Source organism: Sciurus carolinensis, chromosome 4 (genome assembly GCF_902686445.1).
Source record: "Sciurus carolinensis chromosome 4, mSciCar1.2, whole genome shotgun sequence".
Classification (NCBI taxonomy): domain Eukaryota; kingdom Metazoa; phylum Chordata; class Mammalia; order Rodentia; family Sciuridae; genus Sciurus; species Sciurus carolinensis.
In genome coordinates, this window is record NC_062216.1 from 110,564,583 (window position 1) to 110,584,294 (window position 19,712).

At 38.7% G+C, this 19,712-nt stretch overlaps 1 protein-coding gene and 1 pseudogene across 2 annotated transcripts in view; both read right to left on the reverse strand.

Moving 5' to 3' along the window:
- Positions 1 to 12,954, reverse strand: part of Lima1 (LIM domain and actin binding 1) — an 89,867-nt gene extending 76,913 nt beyond the window's left edge. For both annotated transcript variants that reach the window (XM_047549268.1, XM_047549267.1), the window contains exon 1: positions 12,830 to 12,954. The gene's annotated coding sequence lies outside the window, so the exon portion shown is untranslated. The remainder of the gene's footprint in view (positions 1 to 12,829) is intronic.
- Positions 12,826 to 18,965, reverse strand: LOC124982880 (phosphatidylethanolamine-binding protein 1-like; annotated as a pseudogene).
- Between the last annotated feature and the right edge of the window lie 747 nt (positions 18,966 to 19,712).

Sequence of the window (19,712 nt, forward strand, 5' to 3'; positions counted from 1 at the left end):
CCCAGTACCATAAAGTGAGAGAGAGAGAGAGTGGGTGAGCAAGTACCCCTAATGTCACCTCTGAGGAACTGGTGGTTACAAGCAGGAACACCAGACCTGATAGCATTTCTTTTCACTAGAAAGTCTAAATCTGTCAAATTGTACCTTGTAAGGGCCACATTTTAGGTGTTACCAGCACCTCTACAAGAACTCTCAGCTACAGTTACTCGTACTATAACTATCACCTTCCTGCATGGCTTCTATTACCTTATTCATTCATTTGAATATCTTGTACTTTTGAAAGTCAGATTCCCTTTTTATATAACTGTGTAATCTTCACATATCTTATTGAGAAAGATAAAATTCTAAATTATAATTATAGCCTTTAAACTGACTGTGGGGCTGGAGTTGTGGCTCAGTGGTGGAGCGCTCGCCTAGAATGTGAGGTACACATAAAAATAAAATAAAGGTATTGTGTCCATCTACAACTAATATATATGTATTATATATATAATTATACATATATTATATGTAAAATATATATATATATATAAAATTGACTGTAGTCTAAAGTTGGTAGGTCATGAAGAACTACCCAAGAACCTTTATCTCCCTCCCTCTCTCTCTCTCTCTCTCTCTCTCTCTTTTTTGGTACCAGGGATTGAACCCAGGGGCACTTAACCACTGAGCCACATCCCCAGCCCTTTTTTATTTTTAATTTTGAGACAGGGTCTCACTAAGCTGCTTAGGGTCTCACTAATTGCTAAGATTGGTCTTGAACTTGTGATCCTACTGCCTCAACCTCCTGAGCCACTGGGATCACAGGCATGCACCACTGCACCCAGTTCATTTTTTTTTTTAAATCAAGGAATTGCCAGTTCTAATCTAAGTTTAACTCCACCTCTCTCCAAATAATTAGTTTTTTATCCATTTGGTTCCTCCCCCTACTTCCCATTGATAATTAACTCATTGTAAGAGCAAACATAATCCAATGGAAATTTTCTCACTAGTATTTTGACAAATAAAGGAAAAACTCTTTTAGTAGGTAGAAAAACTGATAATGGAACTTCCAATTAAAGATGAAAATAGAGAAAAAGCATAATTAATTAGAAAAAGAATACAGAAATTTACAGCTGGACCTCACTACACAAAGCATAGATTCTCTCTCAACGGACTCTTTCTCCTTCAACTTTCATAATATTCCACACTTTAACAGCATATGTATCAAATATTAATGCTTGGTACAGTGTAGAGGCTCAACAAATATCTGTTATATGAATGAAAAAGTGTCATGCTAGTACTTTCTCTGTTGGTACATATCTCAACAAAGGTTCATATATCTATATAAATGAATATCTGCCAAGAAACTTCATGCTCTCAGGTCTTGACAATTCCTTGTTTAATTAAGACAAAGTAGCTAATTAAAGGATCTTCTTCACAATACCAAAGCAGAAGAAATATATATATATATATATATATATATATATATATATATATATATATTTTAGGAAATTTGCTTCTGTTAAAGATATAACATTCTTATACTAGTTCTTTGTCCTTAATTATTAATCAAGTTTTCTCCAAACGCAAGCCTTCTTAGTTTCACTCTTGGCCATTCCCAGAAAGGGCCTGGCTTCCATTCTTCTTATCTGAAATTTTAGATGATGTGTTTTTTTTTCAGGGCTTGCTCAATCTGAAGAGCCAGCTCAGATCAATTTAACCAATCCCTTCAAGTAGGAGAATTAAAACAGGTTTACTGAAAAGTGACTCTTCTTGAGGCAAGTTCTCTAATCTTTCCTTTCGGCAAAAATCTGAGAAGCTAATACAGAACAATGCTTTCATCAAGAACAAGTAGAGCCAAGACTGGTCATGTAAAGAATTACCCAATCACACAGCCACAAAATTGATGAAGTTTAGCTACTTATCTGTGCCAATGCAATTCATCTTATTTCTTAAGAATTGGTTACAAACATAGTAACATTTTAGTTGAATTTTAACATTTGTTTCCTAAAAACCATGGAGCTAAATTATGGACCTATAAAAGAAAATTAAGAGACATTTATTGGATCATGATCTTTCAGCTGGCATGGAAATCAACTTATGTATTTCAATTTCTTCACTTCAAAAATACATTAACTTACACAAAATGGTTATAAAGACTAAGAGGATAAGAAGTACTTTGAAAATCACAAACTGCAATAACAAGTGTTTTTATTTTAAAATAAAATTTCAAATCTTTTATTAAAAATAACATATTGGGCGGGGGTTGTGGCTCAGTGGTAGAGTGCTTGCCTACCATATGTGAGGCACTGGGTTTGATTCTCAGCACTACACATAAATTAATGAATAAAATAAAGGTCTATCAACATCTAAAAATTTTTTTTAAAATAATATATTGCCTAGCATGCATGAGACCCTGGGTTTAATCCCCAGTACTATGGGGGGAAAAAAAGAGAGAGAGAAAGAGAGACTTAAAAAATAAGATCACCCAGGCTGGTGCAATGGCACATACCTATAATCGCAGTGACTTGGAAGGCTGAGACAGGAGGATCACAAGTTTGAGGCCAGCCTCAGAAACTTAAGTGAGGCCCTAAGAAACTTGGTGAAACCCTGTCTCAAAATTTAAAAAAATAAAAATAAAAAGGACTGGGGATGTGGCTCAAGTGGTAAAGGGCCTCTGGATTCAATCCCCAATAGGAAAACAAAACAAAACAAAAAAGTCATCCAATGATGAGAAATAGTAAGGAACTAGAAATAACCTGCTACAGGGCTGGGGTCGTAACTCAGTGGTAGAGGACTCACCTAGCACATGTGAGGTACTGGGTTCAAGCCTCAACACCATATAAAAATAACAAATGAAGATACTGTGTCCATCTGCGACTTAAAAAAAAAAAAAAAAGAAAGAACCCACTATAATGTTATCTGGTTTAACTAGGTTGTTTTTTGTTTGTTTTTTGTTGTGGTACTGAGGATTGAATCAGTGCTTTGGGACATGCATAGTAAGTGCTTTACCACCAAGCTAAATCCTCAGCCCCCTTTTAAATCTGATCTTGAGACAGGGTCTCCTAAATTGCCCAAGCTGGTCTTGAATCTGTCATTCTTTTGCATCAATCTCCCCAGTAGCTAGGATTATAGACATGTGCCACTGTGGCTAGCTCAACCAGATATTAATAAGAAACCCCTTGTCTTAAGGTGTTGCTGAAAATCTTTCTAATCAGTACACACACTGTCCCATTTCAGGGAATGTAGTAAGTGTAAGGAAAATAATTTCATCTTTCCTTGAGGATTCCAGAGAGTTATCTTATTATTATTATTATTATTTTCCCAGAGAAGGAAAGCAGAAGAAACTTGCTGGCTGCTTGAATAATCAATCTGCTAAATTTGCTCTAAAAATCTAATGAGAGGGCTGGGGCTGTAGCTCAGTGGCAGAGCACTTGCCTAGCACATGTAAGGCACTGGGTTCGATCCTCAGCACCACATATAAATAAATAAATAAAATAAAGTTATTTTAAAAATGTAATGAGAGCTAGTAGACTAGCATTGTCCAGCAGGACCAGCTCTGGAAGTAGAAGCCTGCAGAGGTAGTAAAAAAGTGGCCTGGATCCTGGGAACAACCTGGAAAACCTGCACTCAAATGGAACTGAATCCTGCTATCACCACACCCAAGCCTTTGTCCTGCTACCTTCAGAAATACTCAGAGACTGCCACCTGATTTGAACCCAGATGGAACTACCTCAGTTATGGTCCATTAAAAAAAAAAAAAGTATACCCACATACCAACACACACCAGAACCATCACTTTGGAGTGCAAACCAAAACAAGACTTGTTGAAATATGAAGCCTATCTTCAAGGTGTATTCATTCATTAAACCAATATTCATTGAGCTCTTACCATGTGTTGGGCAGAGTTCTAGGTGCTAAGGCTGTAATGTTAAGGACAGATAAGGTCTCTACTCATGCAATTTCTATTCTGCTGGGGAAGCAGGGCAATTAAAGACTGATTAGTGCTGTGGAGGATATACAAAAAGAGTAACTGGAGTAGTAATAGGAAGGGGGCAGCTACTTCATGGTGCTTAGGGAAGGTCTCTTTGAGTGAATATTTTAGCTGAAACCTGAATGAGAGGGAGGAGAACAGCATCAAGCCAGGTGAAGAGAAGAGATGGAAGAGTTTTCCAGGCAGAGGGAATAGGAAATGCAAAGGTCCTTAGGCAGAAATAATATGACTAAGGAGTGAGTGAAGTATGAGATGACACAGAAATGAGCGGCAGCCAGATTAAATAAGGACTTTTAAGTAATGGTAAAGTATTTTAATTTTATTCTAACTGTAATACAAAACCAAAGTTGTTATATAATTGTGTACAAGATCAGATATACATATTTATATATCATATATTATGATTATTTAATTGCTTACTTAATGCATAATGGGTAAAAAAATTGAAAAGGAAATGTCCTCATTCTTATAAAACATAACTTTGCTGGCACGGTGATGTATACCTGCAATCCCAGCAACTCTGAGGCTGAGGCAGGAGGATCAAAGTTCAAATCCAGCAGGACCTAAGCAATTTAGCAAGAACCTATCTCAAAACAAAAATAAAAAGGGCTGAGGATGCAGCTCAGTGGTAAAGCTCCCCTGAATTCAATCCCTGGTACCAAAAACAAAAAACAAAACACACCACAAAAAAAACCAAACAAACAAAAAGCAAACAATAAAAAACTCATAATCTTTAAAAGAATCAATAATTCATAATACTGACAGTGTTAAAGTAAGAAATGAAGTAAAAATACAGTACTAAATTAAGACCAGAGAGAGAGTCACTGATTCACAAAGAATTAGAAAATGCATTTTTTATTTTTAAAAAAGTCACACTTTATGTGGGCTCTTAAGGAACAGGGTTTTAATGGGGTGTTGGGGGGTGTTGCCTGAGGCTATGGGAACTGCATGAGCAAAGGCACAGAGGCAGGAAAGGTCAGGGTGGGTCCAGGAAATTGTGAATCATTGTATGGCTATAGTGCCAGCAGAGTAGTGCCAGCAGAGTGGGTAGTGTCAGGAGATAAGCCTGGAAAAATAGGCTGGGGGTGGGGAGGGAGGTTCTGGATCTTGAAGGGCATGCACAGAAATTGACTTAATATATCTGGGCATTGATTTCCCTTAAGGGTGCATAGGAATCCCTTGTCATACTAGTTAAAACTTCAGATTCCCAGACCCACCCTTCAGATACACTGTCGGGCAGTCTATAAGTCTAGGTAGGACTGGAGAATCTACCAGTTTAACCAACACCCTGGTGATTTTGATACAGGTAATTGAGGAAACCATACTGTGAAAATCAGTGCTCTGGGTTTCTCTGTTTCCCTCTCTCTCTCTCTCTCTCTCTCTCTCTCTCTCTCTCTCTCTCAATCTCTATCTCCCTCTCTCTTTTGGTTTGGTGCTGATAAAACCAGGGCCTCATACATGCTCAGCAAGCACTCTACCACTGAGTTACATTCCTAGCCATAGTACTCTGGGTTGTTTTAATGACAATGCTGAACTGAAAGGGAAAATCTGAAGCCAACTCTAAGGATTGCTCAAAGACTGACCAAAAGGAGGATATGAATTAGAAGACTGATCAAAGAGCCATTATCACTGTTGAGGTAGAACAACCAAACTTGGTGAGCAATTAAATGTGGGAGCAGAGGAGGACTGAAGTATTAAAGACAACCTCAGGCTTTCTCTCCTCACAGATACTAGGTGAATGCAGATACTTGGTACACAGGGACTTTCCATGTAGTCTAAAAAGTAGTTTGAAATACAGATCTGTAGCTAAGAAGATATGCAAACGCAGTAAACCATATGGTTCAGTACTCCAAAGTCAATTCAACAAAAAGTTAAATATAGGAAGTAAAACCATAAAAAATTAAAATAAAGTGAATATGTAACCCATCTCTGGATGAAGGCCTTCTAAACATAAAAGCAATGAAAGAAATACCAAAATTAAAAAAATCTACAGATAAGTAATAATATATCATATATAAAATTAACAGGCAAACAAACTGGTTAAATATTTGACCACAGGACAAAGAATACTCTTAAAATCGAAGGACTTCTACAAACCACAAAGACAAATATTCAGCACAGTTTCTGTATGAAACAGAGGTTGTTTAAAAACTTGGAGTGACAATACACACCTTGTCACAAATTTTACCAGGTTTCCAAGGGCCAGTCAATGAGTGCCTAAAAAATACTAGACTAGGCAGGCATAGTGGCACACACCTGTAATCCCAGCAATTTGAGAGGTTGAGGCAGGAGGATCACAAATTTCAAGTGAGCCTCAGCAATTTAGAGAGGCCATGTCTCAAAATAAAAATATAAAAAGAACTGGGGATGGTAAAGCACTCCTGGGTTCAATTTCCAGTACCAAAACCAAAACCAAAACAAACAAATGAATCAAAAAAAAAAAAAAAAACTCAAAAAACAAAAAACAACCTTTTTGGCTTCTATTTTCCTGAAAGTTTAAGGATTGAAACAAATTAAATTGCCTGCAGGCTCCATCAAATCTTGCTACACTAGTAGAAACTGCCCCTACTGCACTCAGTCTTTCCTCAGGCTCTTGCTATCTAAAACAGGGTTAGAGTTAAGGACTGGACAAAAAGCAATTCCAGAATTTCTTATAAACAGTACTTCTAAAGTCAAGTCGGGCATGGTGGCACATGCCTGTAATCCCAGAGACTTGGGAGACTGACACAAGAGGATCACAAGTTCAAAAGATAGCCTCAGCAACTTAGTGAGGCCCTAAGCAACTAAGCAAGACTGTCTCAAAATAAAAAAGGGCTGGGGATGTGGCTCAATGGTAAAGCACCCCCTGGGTTTAATCCTTGGGACCTAATAAATAAATAAATAAAGTTAGAATGGCGATTATCAAGAATACAAGCAACAATAGGTGTTGGCGAGGATGTGGTGAAAAAGGAACACTCATACATTGCTGGTGGGGCTGCAAATTAGTGCAGCTACTCTGGAAAGCAGTGTGGAGATTCCTCAGAAAGCTTGGAATGGAAACACCATTTGACCCAGCTATCCCACTCCTTGGCCTATACCCAAAGGACTTAAAATCAGCATACTACAGAGATACAGCCACATCAATGTTCATTGCTGCTCAATTCACCATAGCCAGATTGTGGAACCAACCTAGATGCCCTTCAGTTGATGAATGGATAAAGAAACTGTGGCATATTTATACAATGGAATATTACTCCGCAATGAAGAATGATAAAATTATGGCATTTGTAGGCAAATAGACGAAATTGGAGAATATCATGCTAAGTGAGATAAGCCAATCTCAAAAAACTAAAGGACGAATGATCTCGCTGATAAGCGGATGAGGACATATAATGGGGGGTGGGAGGGTTAGCATTAGGTTTAGGGTTAGGTTTAGGGTTAGGGATAAGGAGAGCGATAAGAATGAAGGAAAGAAGGATTGTATAGAGGGAAAAGAGGGGTGGGAGGGGTGGGGGGGAAGGGAAAAAAATAAACATCATTGCCCTATGTAAACGTAAAAAAAAATAAATAAATAAAAAATAAAGTGAAACAAGAATTGTGAAAAATAAATAAATAAATAAAGTCAGTACAGATGCTGTACGGACTTTGGGATCAATAACCCAACTCTAGTTTCACAGAGCAGGCTCTAAGTCAATGAATGACTTGCCAGAAGATCACCTAACTGACTGATGACAACACCAAGTTGGGCTTCCTCCAGAGCAGCACCCTTTCCACTGTGCACTGATTCTAAGCTTTGTATGTAATCAGGGCATTTGTGACACCATAACTCAACTTCTAAACACTTTCTATTTCATCCCTCCACTCATTCAATTTGGTCTAATAAAACCCCAAAGCACTCCAAGTAAATGAAATAGCCACAAACAAATACATCAACATAATTAAACCACTAAGACCCAAATAAAACAGGAATGGGATTAACCAACAGATGATTCACCAAAAAAGAAATAGAGAGCCAGGGACAGTGACCCACACCTGTAATCCCAGCAATATGGGAGACTGAGGCAGGAGGATCCAAGTTCAAAGCCAGTCTCAAATTTAGCAAGATGCCTCAAATTAAATAAATAAATAAAGAGGACTGGGATGTGGTTCAGAGGTAAAGAATTATATATACAATATACAATACAAAAATTTAAAAATAAATTAATAAATTTGAGTCAGGTGTGGTGGCACACACTTGTAATCCCAGCAGTTCGGGAGGCTAAGGCAGGAGGATAACGAATCCAAAGCCAGTCTCAGTAACTTAGCAAGGTCCTGGGAAATTTTGTGAGATCCCGTCTCTATAAATAATTTAAAAAAAAGGCTGTGGATGTGATTCTGTGGTTAAGCACCTCTGGGTTTAATCCCCAGTACCAAAAAAAAAAAAAAAAAAAACAGAAAAAAGAAAAGAAAAATTTGCAAATCACTCACTTGGAGGTGATGGTTGAAGTTGTGGGAATAGATCAGATTGCATACAGAAAAGTACAGGGAGAACAAGACACAGGACAGAGCTACAGTAAACATCTGCATTAAGGAGCAAACAGTCTATGAGTTAATAAAAGAGGATGGGAGGAAGTAGTTAGAAGATGGGGAACCAGGTAGACATGTCGAGAAAACCAAGTGAAAGGCAAAAAAGCTGTTCACTTAGTCAAATGTTGCCAAGTGGTAATAAGGAAAAGTGATGGGGTCATAAGAGGGAAATCACAGGATACGCTGCGTGGACCAACAGGTTTTCTCCAGTGCTGGAGATGGTAACAGGAATCTGAGCATGTTACCTTTTCAATAAACTGAAGATTTGGGTAGATGTCCTGGGACATTAGCTTGAATTTCAGTTTATGAAAAAATATGGGACCAGGGATCTAGCTCAGTGGTAGAGCGCTTGTCTACCATATATGAAGTCCAGGGTTTTATTCGGGCATTGAAAAAAAATTGTGCAAATATAAACCTGAAGAAAAGCATATCAGGATTGCTATTTATAGGTAACAAACAAAAATTGGCAATATTTTGGTGGGCAAAACAAAAATGTGTTTGAGGGTTTTTAAAGTTTTCTATATCAAGCTGTGCGTGGTGGCATATGCCTGTAATCAGGAGGCTGAGGCAGGAGGATCACAAGTTCAAGGCCAGACTCAGCAATTTAGTGAGGTTCTGAGCAACTTAGTGAGAACCTGTCTCAAAATCAAAATTAAAAAGGGCTGGGGATGTAGTTCTGTGGCAAAGCAACCTGGTTCAATCCTCAGTATTGGAAAAAAGGAAGGGAGGGAGGGAAAGACGGAGGGAGGGAGGGAAATTCTTTAAAAGAAAATCAAAAGAATGTAAAATTTCATGGTATCATACTAGTGTCTTAAGAGCAGACACATGAAGTCTCTAAAATGTTTTCAAGTGTAAAGAAATCATTAGACTTGCTGAATAATGGAATGTTCTTTGGTCAGACTTTGTCCTTTTTATGAAAAGAAGTCTTCATTAGCACAATATTTGAGTCTCTGGACCTTTGTGCCTAGCCACAGGATAAATACATCGGTATGGTCCTACACAAATACCACTTACCATAGAATCTCAACTCCAGAGTCATTAAGTAGAAACCACTTAATCTGAAACCCTGATTTGTTACTAAAGAACCTTGAGAGTCTGGGTTAAGTAATTTAACCTCACCTTGAGATTTGCACTGTACACAATCTAAAAATGAAGTACTTCACTTTCTGTCAAAAAAAATGCAGGGCTGGGGTTATAGCTCAGTGGCAGAGCACTTGCCTAGCATGTGTGAGGCACTGGGTTCAATCCTTAGCACCACATAAAAATAAATAAATAAAATAAAGATATTGCATCCATCTATAACTAAAAGTTTAAAAAATGCAGTGAAAAGTCATAGCAATCATAAAAAACAAAACCAGTCTTTTCTTATGGAATCATTCACTTAGGAACCAAGTTACATAGCTTCCCATCTGTAGAATGGGTATAATCTAAATGAAAATCATTTTGTAGTGTATGGAATTAAGAAAGCCTGAAAACTAGTTTCATTGTCAACTGATATAATGACAAAATCTTTCAAATTGTGGGTAGGTGACCATTTATGGCAAAAAATGTTTAATGATCTCCTACACCCTTTTTTGTGTCTATGTGTCTTTGATGAATTTATTAGTACAGAGATTCTAAGTTAATATAGTTGATTGGCGAAAAATAGCAAAAGAAAGCCAAAAATTTGAAATCCTAACAGAATCTATAATTAAAATTATACTTGAAAACATTCTAAGAAAACGTGCAATAGATATCTACAAACACATGCAAATATACCTGTTGCCTTTCCAAAAATTTCTGGTGGAGACCACTTTTCTGAAGCATAAACAGAAAGAAAGGGGATAAGAAATGTCAAAAAATGTTTCCATCAAATGTGATGGCTCTTTCCCAAATGAAACAACCACAGTATGCACTATTATACCAAGCTATATTTAAAAAATGAAAAACATAATTATGTAAAAAGAACCATATCATGTCCATCCTTTATATATTAGACCAATGGTACACAGTAAGTAATTAATAAAAGTATTCAAGTATACTATAATCTTTAGATCATCAAAACTCTGCAAAGAATCTCCAAACACTATCCCTTTTCTCTTCATCTACATACCTATCCTGTTTCTCTCATCCAAGAAAGAAAAGAAAAAAAAGTTAGGTCTATATATCTATAGCTCTATCTATCTATATGTATATTTGTGTGTATATATATATTATATATATAAAAAGTATAATTTATATATTCTTTTTCTTTTCTTTCTGGTGCTGGGAATAGAATATGCAGGGCCTCACACATGCCAGGCACACATTCTACCACTGAGCTATACCCCTAGCCAAAAAAGACATTCTGAGGGTACCTTAGGGAAAAGTATTCTCTCACCAAATCATGCTGTTAATAGAATTGTTTTCAATTCTGAAGCTTTCCCTTCCTAGAATTATTTAGTTGAAATTTGGCTCCACCTTTAACCAGAGTCTGGAACAAAGCTTGAATGTACCAAGTTAAACAATGTTATACAATGAGGTAATTTTTACAAAATGGCACCATTTTGCTAGTGTTGCCAATATACTGTTCTCAGATGCTCTAAAGTTCAAGGACTACCTGATAACACTTCCGGGACTAATACATTAACAGTAAAAAGAGCTCCACCAACTATTTACTGAACTGTCATAGAACTGAAGACAGGATCTAATCCCATCCTTCAAAAAGTCATAGAGTTGGTGGAAAACAAGGTAAGAAATAGGAGAGACTCAAATACAGAACTGAGAGATTCATTCATTACTACTCAAAGTTTTTTTTATTATTATTGTTTATGGGTTTGTTTTTAAGGAAAAACAGAAGGAATGTTTTAATTTACATTTTCTGTGTTCCTATAGCATCCTGACCTGACCTCTAGTATAGAATTGACCTTATGAATACTATAGGTTGTATCTGTGATTCTGTCTGACCCATTTGATTTTAAAAAGCTTTTTAAGGGTAAAGATATTTGAATCCACAGGATTGACACAATGAATGTTTGTCCCAAAAAAACGAAGTAAGTTCCTAACTACCTAATACCACATTATGTGTTGTTCTATAAGTGTAAAAAAATTCTCTTTCTCTCTATATATACATACTTAATTTTTTTTCTTTTCTGCCAACTTCATTACTTTTGGAAAGTCTACCTGAACCATGACCATCCTTCCTCTAGGCTATCAGTCCACAGGAATTAGAAAATGTTTGTTGAGGGTCATCTTCTCTTCTAACTATAGAGACTTCAGAAGAAATTGTAATTCCATGGTTCCTGAAATATTTATCATTTGTGAATAGGATTAGTGGATAAAAAGCATACCTTTTAACCACTTAAACAGCAAAAGAAAAACTATCAAGTACAAAGGAAGATCTCTCCCCAAAAGGGGGCATTGTCTTAAAACTGATAACTCACTAACTCGAAAAGTCAAGTCAACTGAACCATCTGAATTAAGAAATTTTTTGAAAGCCCGAATTAAATGCACCACAATAGTAGTTCAGATATCTTTCGCCGGGATCAGTAGTGTTGTGAGCAGCAATAAGGAAGCTAGGAAGGGTGCCAGATGGTTCGCTCCTGGAATCTACAACTTCGAACTTTAGAACGCATAGCCAGAGTGTACAGTTACCTTACATTAATACCTACTACATATATGGGTGACGGATGCCAGCATAAATACACTTAGCGATTTGAGGGGATAAATCAGCTGCAAGGACTGCTATATTCTCAACATACCTCAAAAGTGTGTAAGTGTCTTAAACAGAGTTCAGTTGGAACTCTGAAGTTCCTGATTATCTAGTACCACATTATGTGTTGTTCTATAAGTGTGGGGGAAAAAAAAAAACCCTCTTTCTCTCTCTCTATATATATATACACTTTTTTTAAAAAATGAGGAATAGGAAGGGAAGAAAAACCGAAGAGAGAGGGAATGGCTGAAAATGAAGAAAAAGGAGCAGCTGAATATTAGGATATTTCCCAGGGAGGATATTTTGACTTGTGATGAACTGACACTTTCCTCCAACTCACCAAAAAAGTACAGACTTAGAAAGGAGTATTCCCAGTACAAGACGAGGGGTGTCCTGTGAGCTCCCGCCCTCTGGCAGCAAAGGTTCAGCTCTACATAAGCACTCCCACCCCGCTGCGCAGTGCCCAGAAGTGAGATGAGAGCAGGGAATCTGTGACTCCTCGACCCCCTACTTCGAAGGGGAGGAACTCACGTTCCCTGTACTCCCCCACCGCCTCAAAAGTCGCGGGAGAAAGAGGGTGTGGAGCGAAGTCAGGGTCTCCATGCACTATCGAGTTGGTTGTGGAGGGAGAAGGCCCTTACCTGGCTGAAAGCAGTCTTTTCTCAGAGCTGCGCTGTCCTGCCACGGTTCCCTGGCGCTCTGCCTCGCGCACCTGTCGCGACCAAGCTGCAGCACCTACAGCTCTTGCGGCCCCGCCCCGGTCCGGCACAGAGCCCCGCCTCGGACCCCGCCTACCTCCACGGGGACGCGCACGCCGGCCCGCCTCTCGTACGGTTTCGGGGTGAGCGTGCGCGCCGCCGGCTGCGTGCCCTGAGCACGGCTGCTCTAGGCTGTTCGCTGTGCTGGCGTTGCGAGGGGCGTGGCTCCCTCCTTCAGGCCTCAGATATCTGTCTGCACGCTGCTTTCCCAGGAGTGCGGTGGAGCTTGAGCTCTTGTGTTTCTCCACTTTGACCTTAACCCTCTCACACAAGGTTACGGCATTTTGAGTCAGGAGCCACTCAGAAATTTGGCCTAAACTCAGCTGTAAGCCAGCTAGGTTCCTGGTGCTATCAGGGTAAGTTCTGTGCAGGGAGGGTGTTTTAGAGGAGGCTGCAGTGTTTAGTGGAAAGAGCTATAAATTTATCCTGGCTAAACCACTTGACTTGAATTAAGTCCCTTCACCTTAATGGAGTGGTTTCTTTCCTCATGAATGAAAGGATGGAACTAGAGTAGATAATGTCCAAGTTCTCCAATACCTCCGTTTGTTTGTTTTTTTAAAATTCCTGCACCAAATAGGAACTATGGGAAGGGTTTTGAGACCCTCACAAGGCCTACCATTTTAGCCATCTTTCCTCCGTCTTCTTGTACTAGTTTCGCACAGCTGCGTGGTGCCATTTAATAGTGCTCTTTCCTATACCCTAAGTATAACAGAGTTTCAGACCACAGGTTTTGTGAAGCTTTCAGGAATTCATGCAGTTTGAGAAATATTAGAAGGGGCTAGTGGTAGCTAGGCAGGGTGGTACACGCATGCAATCCCAATTACTGGGGAGTCTGAGGCAGAAGGATCATAAGTTCGAGACCAGCCTGGGCAACTTTGCAAGACCCTATCTCAAAATAAAAAAAAAAAAAAATTAAAAGGGGCAAGGGGCTGAGCATATAGTTCTGTCCTAGAGTCCCTGATGCAAGAAAAAAAAAAAAAAAAAAAAGTGTGTGTTGTGGGGGGGGACTAGTAGTAGTAAACTTGCATATTTATAAAAATGTTTAAGGAGAAAAGCAATTTTCAATAGCAGATGAAGAGGACAATCAATTCCCCTCTTCCTTCATATATCTAGCCTACACTGATTTCTGGATAGGTATGTTTAAAAGAAAAACTTTAGAAAACCTAGTTCATTTGAGCATTAAAAGTTTCTTGAATAAGGCAGCACCCAAAACCAGAAGGGGAATATTCAGCAATTTTTTCCAGCAGTTTGGGCAGCAAACTTTATAGACTGAACAGGGAAGTAAAGAAATTAATTAATTGGATACAGCTGGCCTTTGCTTTATTTGGATATGGTCACATGGGAGATCCCTAGTTGTATAACCAATTGACTGGTTGACTATCTCTGAATGGCTAAAGCTATATTCAAAGTTCATCAGTTTATCAGGAGGATTTTGGGGTACAAATAACCCTAGGCTAATGACCTGCTACTTATTTTGCTTTAATGATATCAAGCATGAAGACTAGCAAAACTGGCAGGTAACTTGGATATATATATATTTTTTAATTTAATTTTTTTTTAAAAGTTCAAACTCAGGACCTTTTGCTAGCATGCTAGGCAAATGCTTTATTGCTGAACTATATACCCGCCCAAACAGGAATGTTTCTTGGTGGTACTGGGGATTGAACCCAGGGGTGCTTTAACCACTGGGCTACATCCCCAGTCTCCCTAAATCCCCCAGTCTGGCCACAAACTTTTGATTCTTCTGCCTTAGCCTCTTAAGTTGCTGGGACTACAGGCATGTGCCACTGCACCAGGCTTTAGCATAGGAATGTTAAAGAGCATGTGGTATCAGTATAGGATGGTACTCCAGAAAAATGCATTCTAACCAGGTATGATGGCACAGGCCTGTAATCCCAACTACTGAGGAGACTGAGGCAGCAGGATTGCAAGTTAGAGGGCAGCCTCAGCAATTTAGTGAGATCCTATCAAAAAATAAAAAGGACTGGGAATATGACTCTTTGGTAAAGCACCCCTGGGTTCAGTCCCTGCCCCCAAAATGTGTTCTCTTGCATATGAAATTCCCTCAGCATATGGCTCAAAAAAAATTTTTTTTTAATCAAGCCAATAGGGCCCCTATTCTCCACTATGAAGACTAAGAAACCTACCTTGGGTCAGGGTTTTGGATCTACCTTTAAATCTTGACTCAACCACTTAGCAACCAGACAAATTTCTTGTCTTCCCAAAGCTCCTTTTGAAAATAGAGCTAGTAATGCACTTCAATGGGCTTTTTACATTTGCAAAGCTGATTGCTAAATTTTCACGTATTTTTGTGAGCCAGTTGTTAAACACAACCACTATTAAAAATCAAATTATATAAGTTCATAATTAAATTATGTTAAGGTTATAAATAGTCTAACCTCATCACTTGGTGTTTGGGGTTTTTTACTTCATTTTGCTAATTCTACTCATGAGGTTGTTTGTCCATTGTATCTCTGTGGTGAAAATACTATATGATGTTGCACGTGTCTCTTTCCAACTCTGTTCAGAACTCTCAGAAATAAGCATTTACTCATAGACTTATCTTGTGAAACATTGTTGGAAAAAGAATTATTGAAGCTGGTCTTCAAGAAATAATGAGTCATGGGCTGGGGTTGTGGCTCAGTGGTAGAGCACTTGCTGGCATGTGTGAGGTACTGGGTTCCATTCTCAGCACCCTATATAAATAAATAAAATAAAGATCCATTGACAACTAAAAAAATAGAAATAATAAGTCATAATGAAGATATAGGCATAGACTTAAAAGCAAATTAAAATTCATGTTATTTTGAAAATCATATTAAAATCATTCACAAAAATTTGACATTAGTCCCCCAGTGGTATTGTACCACTTTTCTAATGTAGCACAAAACTAGTTTTCAAATTCTGATCCATTCTATAACATTTTTTTTTTAGCATAAAGGGTTTATCTTAAACATTTTCAGGATAAGATAGAGTTATATCATAATTATAAAAATTACAGAATTAACAGATTTATATTGTGTATACTTCTAAGTGCAGAGAACAGGGAACTATCTGCACATTGTATAAAATTAAATTAAAATTGAATTCAAGCCGGGCACTGTGGTGCACACCTGTAATCCCAGCAACTCGGGAGTCTGAGGCAAGAGGATCTTGAATTCAAAACCAGCCTCAGCAACTTAGAGAGGCCTTGTGCAACTCAGTGAGACCCTGTACCTAAAAAAAAAACTAAAAAATATATAGAAAAGAGCTGGGGATGTGGCTCAGTGGTTAAGCCCCTCTGGGTTCAATCCCTAGTACCAAAAAAAAAATTAAAAATTAAATAAATAAATAACAATGGATTCAAGCTTGAATGATGAGGTCATTTACCTAGTTTCAAAAGGAACACCAAGACCTCTGAACTATACACATTGATTCAAACTGCACTAATGATGGAAAATACAAAGAGCACAGCATTTCCAAGGAACTAATCATTTCAATCATAATTAGTCATAATAATTGTTCCTGTTTTATCTTTGGAGAACTTTCATTTTTTAAGATGATCAGTTTAAGTGTGTTTTCAGGCACTACAATTTGTGAAAATCAGAACAGTTTTCAAATGGGTTTACAGTGTTCAGAGATTCAAGCCTAATGCACTTTGGGGTTTAGCACATAAAACAAGAATAGAAATGAAATCTGGTTTCAAAGTAACAGAACGATTTTTAAACCTGAGAAGAAAAAACAAATGGAAATTATAGGGTGTCTAAGATAATGGGAACAAATTTCAAAGTTGTTGAATGACCACTTGTTGAAGAAATCATGTTCATTAAATTAAAAACTAGCACAAGGCTGGTGATGTGGTGCACAGGTATTATCCCAGCAACTCTGAGACTGAAGCAAGGAGGACCTCAAGTTCAAGGCCAACACGGGCAATTTAATAAGACCCTGTCTCAAAAATTTTAAAAAGTTGCCTGGGGATGTAGCTCAGTGATAGAGCACCCCTGGCTTCAATTCCCAGTACCACAAAAAGAAAGAAACAAAATAGGACATTCCTATAATCCTGAGATAGGAATTTAGGGATGCAGAGAGAACACTGAGTCTCAAAAGAGAAGTGATCTGTTGGAATGCACAACAGATCATGAGCAACCCAGCTTACGTCCTTGCTGGCTGCTGATGAAAAGGCAACAAATCCACAAGATAACCAACAAGGCATCTGGAGGAATCTTTAGGGAGGATGTACATTAAAGACTTTGGTGACCAGGAAATGACCCTAGACTCATTATAATAGCAATACACTATAACAGTAATGCCCCTGTATGGAGATTTAAGATGCTAATGAGACATGTTATTTAGGCAGTAGCATGATTAGAACATGCCAGGGCAATGCATGAGTGCAAGAAAAACTGGCACAAAAGTGTGTAACACTGTCCTGATTCCACCTGTAGTTCAGCCATTTAGCTTTGTCCCTCTATAAATGTTAAAACCTCAGAACAAGACAGCTGAATTTTCTGAGTGTGCCTGCACTCCTATTTTCGAGTGTGTACTTTTCCCTTTATAATAAATCTCTTGCTCTGCTACTCATCTGAAGCATCGTTAAATTCTTTAGTGTGACAGAACTTGGAAGGTTCAAGTAGAGGTTTCTCTTTTCCTTGGAAGTCCAGGGAAATTAAGGCAGGAGAATCACAAGTTCAAGTCCAGTTTGGGCAACTTAGTAAGAGCCTGTTTAAAAAAAATTTTTTTTTTCTGGATCATTTGATGTTTTTATTCAACAATAAGCAAACAGCATAATTAACACAACATTAAGCAACTCCAGACTGCTCTTAAACAATGATTGGCTCAGCACATTTAAGGACTCCCAACTGCCCATGGCCCAGCACTGCTGCCCATCTAGAGGGTCAGGCCTCACCAGCAGCAAAGTCATTTTCCCTCTTGCTTTGCCCAGCTTTGTTCTTTAAAGGACCAGAAGCAGGACGCTCACACCTAGTATGCTATCTGAGCACAGTGCTAGTGTGCACCTGAGATGCCAGCCTGTCTTAGAGACAGCACCATAAAAACACATCTCAGGAATGTCATCTTGTGCAATTATGGACTCAGGATCACAAAGGTAAAGACAGCAAGTCCTCCTTTTTAAAAAACTTCCCTTAAAGATTGACACTGTTCTGTTCCTGTAATATTTTTACCTGGATTACTTCTTTAAATTCTACGTTGCTATTCTTTCATTGACAATGCAATAACCCCAGTGGAGTACCAAAATAACGCCCAACACGGAGTTCAAATTCGATCAAAACGTAAACCAGGACGTGTGACTATCTAAAATCTTAAAGAACAAGCAACAGGAAAAGTCACCTTAAACCGCTATGTGAAAGCTCAGACCTCACCTGTGCCAAGGGAACTGAAAAGGGGAGAGCTCTACATGTGTCACTTAAGTAGAGAACACTGCTGGGGGTCTCCAGGACTATTTACTTCTCCGATCTTCCCCTGCTTCCCAGACAGCTGCTCATACCGCTTGGGCACAGTCGTCCCATTCAGGGTAATAACATGTGCCAGGCACTGGGGACCTGAGTTTGTACTTCTTTTGAAGAAAGCCGCCACCTTGAATTTGCCAATATCTCCAGATAGATTGCTGAAAATGGGTTGGTCACACTAGTAGCTTGTCCTGTTCATAGACAGCCAGACACAGCGGTGGAGGCCTGTGTCACTCGGAGGCCCAGAGCCCCCTTAAACCGAGAGGACTGTACCACCGCTGATGTCATTGCCCTTCATTTTGACCACCAGAAAATGGAGGCATTCCCTATATTTGGGAGACTGCCTGCTGGGAGCATTGGGTCTGTCAAGACCAAGGTGTAGGGTTTACCTGGATCAAGACCATCCGTGTAAAGCTGGTGGGTCTGTGCTTAACCTGGGTTCGCGTCAGCACTTTGCCCAGTTCGTCTACTTCCGCCCGGGTGTAGGCGACTCGCAGTGGGTACTGGGGCAGCTCCTCCACTTCCTGCAGGCTCAATGGCCCGTTCCAATTGCTGAGGTCCCAGGCATGCCACATTCCGTCAGGAGGCCAAGAACAGACACACTGCACCAACACGGAGCTTTTGCGAATTGGCAGGAGGCAGCATGGGCCAAACCCAGTTTCAGATTTTTTTATAAAAGGGACTAATGGTGGAGCATTTGCCTAGCATGCAGGAGGCTTTGGGTTCCATCCCCATTGAACGGGGAGGTGGGGGGTCGTACTTCCAGATTGTTGCAATGAAAAAGTGTTTATTAGTGGGAATGGTGGCACACACCCGTAATCCCAGCAACACTGAAGGATCTCAAATTCGAGACCAGCCTGGGCAACTTAGCAAGACCCTGTCTCAAAATAAAAAGGGCTGGCATGTAGCGTGGTAGAGCACACCTGGGTTCAATTCCCAGTAACACCAAAAAAATAAAAAATAAAATAAAATAATATATATGTGTGTGTGTGTGTGTGTGTGTGTATATATATATATATATGTATATATAAAACCATGATGTTTCTGAAGACTATACTAAAATTCAATGTTTGTTAAAAGAACCAACTGATGATATCTTGATTTTCAATTAGTATATAAACAAAAGTACTATGGAATTTTTTTTTTTTTTTTTTTTTTTTTTGTAGTACTGAGGATTGAACCCAGGGCCTTGATGCTTGAGAGGCAAGCACTCTGCCAACTGAGCTATATCCCCAACCCTGGAAATTTTTAATACTCAATAGTTTAGTAAAACATAATAGACCTTTATCTGATAAGGGAGCAATAGAATTAAAAGAAAATAT